Source organism: Cynara cardunculus (assembly GCF_001531365.2).
Source record: "Cynara cardunculus var. scolymus isolate 2C chromosome LG 6, CcrdV1, whole genome shotgun sequence".
NCBI classification, from domain to species: Eukaryota; Viridiplantae; Streptophyta; class Magnoliopsida; order Asterales; family Asteraceae; genus Cynara; species Cynara cardunculus.
Window position 1 is genome coordinate 3241969 of NC_037533.1, and position 4771 is coordinate 3246739.

Genomic DNA, 4771 nt, shown 5'->3' on the forward strand with positions numbered 1-4771 from the left:
TATATATATATATATATATACAAAGAGAGAGAGAGAGAGGGCGGGATCAAATGAAAACCGTCTAATTTTTAGAAACCGTGTAAACTAATTTCGACCAACAGAATTATTTCTTTTTTTCTTAATTAAATTTAATCATTAAGGGTAGATTTGTCATTTATATTGTTTTCTATTAAATATGTAAGTGATTAATAAATCTTAATTAAGGTAAAATAATAAAGGAAATTTTATAAATGGTAAGATTTAAATGTTTATTTAAATTAGAATTTTAAAAGTTGAATATTGTTATTTGGTTTCTCGGTTTATTAGCGGTAATAATATGAAAATAAAAAATTATTATATTTATTAATCCACGAAATCAATAACAGATCTAAACAAAGATTCATGAACCAGTAAAAATATGATCAGCTGTGAAACAAATTCATGTTAGATTTGTTCATGAAAACGTTCATTGAGGAGCTTGTTTTATGAAACGTATGTAGATTGGTTCGTGAAAACGTTCATTGAGGAGCTTTATGAAATCTTTGGGAATGAACTGGTTGCGTAATATAATATTCTTGCATAATTTTATTTTCTTATCAACAATATTTGATGAAATTGTTTCATTTTGTTTGTTTGTTTTTTTTTTTTTGATGATTTTGTTCAATTAATGGTTACAAAGCATGTAATGATAAATGCATTGACTTTATGAAACGTGTTTGTATTGGAAGAAATTGACTGATGAAATGGATGCATGAAGAAAGTGAAACCATTTCATAATTGATAAGAAAATGATGTGTGATTAGCGAACAATGAAACAATTTCATTATCACAATGAAACGAATCCATCTACCAATAGCATGAAAAAGACAAATGTCTCATCTAGCATTACGTTGATTAGTGTATTGATGAAACTATGAAACGTGTTCGGATTGCAAAAACTTTGTCGATAAAATAGGTGCATAACGACAGAGAAACCATTTCATAATTGTTAAGAACATGTTGTTTAATTAGCAAACAGTGAAACCATTTGTTAGGTCTGAGAAATCAGTATTAATTGTATTCGTCTTGAAAGATTAATTTTAGTCTATAATTGTATAGTCAGCATRTTTGACTTTCTTAGACTGGTTTGACTTTGACTTTGTATTAATATGTTGACCATATAAATAGGTGGTAATCTTTGTAATTAAAGGGAAGTGAGCTAATTGTAATATTCAGATTAGTAATAAGAGGTTTGACTGAATTGAGAGGATTGACTTTCTCTCTCAATATTCATATGTGTTCATAGTGTTCTTGAATGTAAATCTATGAATCTGCCATTGATGTGAGCTAGATATTGAAGATTGATCAGTGATTGTGGACACACAATTGGTATCAAAGCTGGAATGCAAGGAATCAGAAAAAGAAATCGATCAGATAAGTTTTTTTTTTTTTTAATTCTGAATATTTTGTGTTCTTCGTGTTCTTGAGTTTTTCTTTGATTTTGATCCGATTTTCTCATAAAATATTGTGTTTTGATGTTAAAAACATGATCAATATGTTCGAAATTGAATTGTGAATCTTTGTTGTTCACAAACTTTTATGTTTTGATCAATTTTAATCAAGATTTAATCGGTTTTTAGTTTTTTTTTTTAATTTTTTCGTGTTCTTAATTTTTTTTTCGTAAATCAGTGTTTTGATCCATTTTTTTTTTAAATTTCTTTTAGTTTTTATGTTTTTGTTAGTTTTAATCTGATTTTAGTTTGAGTTTGTTTTTCTTTGTGTTAAATCGCCCAAGTCATTAAGGCCCATCTTCTAGGCCCAACCGGTTTAAGCCATCCATTATCATCTACATCACACAGGTGCACACAGAAGAAGCTTAATCTTTCATTTTTTTTTTACCGGTGGTTGATCTTTAGTTGCAAGTGTATCAAGCGGAGAGGTAAACCGCACATTGAGCGGTATTCATCAACACCGCAGAACCCTTGCCCGGTATTCATCTACACCGGTCATCACTTCACCGGATTAGGGGTTATTCGTTCAGCACGCAAGGTTTTTGAGCGGTATTCTAAACCGCACGCTACTTGACCGGATTTCAAGCTATACCGGTCACCACTTGACCAGATTAGGTAAGATTTTTTTCAATTAGTTCTCTGTTCGGTTTTCTAAACCGTTCAATTTCATATTCATTTTTAAAACCGAGTATTCTGTCTGGTTTAGAACTTGTGCATCAAAGAAGTGTTTAGCAATCGTTTAGGTTTTACATTGAGCGGACTTGACCGGTTTAAGTTTTACTTTTGACCGGATTAAGATTTGAGCAATTTATTTCGAATCTTGACCGGAGAGTTGAGCGGATAAGTCTCCGGACAGGTCATTCATGTGGTGGTGATCGTGATTGATTTAGGCTATGTGAAGTTTAACAGGTAACAGACAGATTGATCGGATTAACAGAGTTTGTGTTTGTTCTTTATACTCAAACCACACGGAGTTCTGTCTTGGTCATTTTGCTACAGTATACAACAGCAAGATGGTCTGATAGGGAAAAACATGTTGTAGCAGCAGCAGACTTAAGTGTGATTTTATCACAGTTTTATCAGCTTAACCACAGTTTTATCAGCTTCATTTTAAACTGCGCTGTGTCTGTTTTAAGCAGTAGGTTTGAAACAGTAACAAGAAGACACAGCAGCAGTTACAGAAGTTTTGAAACAGATTTGAAGCATTTTGTATGTGTGATTGTTTTCAAATTTTAAAACAGAAACAGGAAAAGAGTAGACAGCAATAGCTTTATTGTTGTTGGGTATTGTTGGTGTCGAGACTGCAGTCAACAACAGGTCTTGTTGTTGTGTGATTTTGAAGTTCTGGATCATCTCGACAGCAGTAACTAGTTTGCCCTTTGTGATTGACAGCAGACTGTTTATTTTGACAGGTCTTAGCAGCTTTTTTGGTTTAACAGGTTTAACTAGTTGCTGTCCATTATCCTCATCAGGTTTTGTAATCTGTCTTGGTAGTACAACAACATCAACAAAGGCAGGTTTAAGCAAGTTTGATCGGTTTGATGTCATAGTCTGTTAAGACTACTAGCTTTGTTGTTTCACTTGGCTGTTTAAGCAACAGTAACAACAGCTTTGCTGTTTTAAAACTGTTTAACAGCAGCATTCGAATCCATTTTTTTTGCAGCATTCATCAGATTTTAGCAACTCAGATTGAAACAGCAGCAGATCTTGACAGAAATCTACAGTCAATAGCAAAGCAGAGAAGAAGAAGAACAGCAGTTTTTTTTAACAGAAGCAACAAGTGCCTGTGCTGTGTTTAGACAGCAACAAAAACAGCAGCATCAACAAGTTGTTGTGATTTTTTTAAGTGCTATGTTTGTGTTTGGTAAGAAGACAGCAGCAGGTTTAAAACAACAGTTGGTAAGACAACAACAGGTTTAATTTTTGAACAGTAACAGGTTGACAGCAAAGAAGACTGTTTTGAGTTTTGACAGTAAAAAGAAATACAGCAGCTGCAGTTTGTGATGTTTGCAGATTTGAAGCAGATTGAAGAAATAGCAACAAGATCACAGCAACTAAGCAGCAGCAACAGCAGGGTCTGTTTTGCATTTTGTGCAGCAGCCTGTGTTTAAAGAAAATTGCTGGATTAGGCTAGCATCAACTATTGCTGTTTAAGAAAAGCAGGAAGAAGCAGCAGGTAGTGCAATGTTGACACAGGTTTTTGATTAAAACACTCAATTAAAACAGCAATAGCATATACAAAACAGCAACAGCAACAACTGTGCTGTGTGTGTGATTTGATTTGAAACAATTTGTTGTTTTTGAGTTGGTTTCATGCAGGTAGATTTGCTTTGAAACAGCAAATTCCAGCAGCAGCGAAGTTGTTTGAATAAGCATGTTTAAAGGACAAAACAAAAGTTGGATTTCTTCTTGGAATTCACTTTCATCTTGTTAGCAGTCTTGACAGCAATCTGGCTTTACAATTTAAATACAGATCTAAATCTGTTTGTGTTTAGATTGTTATTTTGCATCTGTTAGTTTGGTAGCAGCAGGTTGTGTGCAGAGAAGACAACAACAGCAGCAGTGTGTAATTTGCATTTGCAGGTTGTTTTGATTTTTGTCCGTGAGTTAAGTAATAAATGACTCACAGCATTATAGCAAGTGCAGGAAGCAGTTTCATAGATAGAAGCTCAAGTGCGAGAGCAGCAACTGTGGACATTTTTTAGTGAAAGCTCAAGCTGCACCGTGAATTGTTTTGAGCATATTTGCTTTACTTTCTTGTGCTGATCAATTGTGGATATCTGTATTGTGTGATTTGGCCTTAGACTTATATTCTTTGGACTTGGTTTATTGTTTTTAGATTTTTTTTTTCGTTTCTTAGATTATTTGTGTCTAGATTTTTGTTTGGATCATTGTCTATTTTTTTTTTGCGTGAGTTTTTCAGTGTTTGTGTTTTTCTATTTTTTTTTGAGCTTAACTGTTCATATTTCTTTTAGCTGATTTCACTGCATAGATCCTTAACTGATCATTTTTTTTAAAATGGCAGATATTCTTTTGAAAGAGAATCAAGAATTGCGAGCAAAGTATGCTGAGCTGGAGAATAACTTTAAACTTCAGAATTATGTTAATGTGAAATGTAATGAAACTTTGCATCGAGAGTATAAAGAAAGGATAGAAAGAGTTAAGGATGAATCCAAATATCAGATAGATAAACTTAACAAATCCTTGGATGATGTCAAAATCGAATTTGACAAAGAAAGAAAATCAAGGAATCAATCTTATAAAGATTTGCACAACAAACTCCAGAAAGTTCATCTTGAACT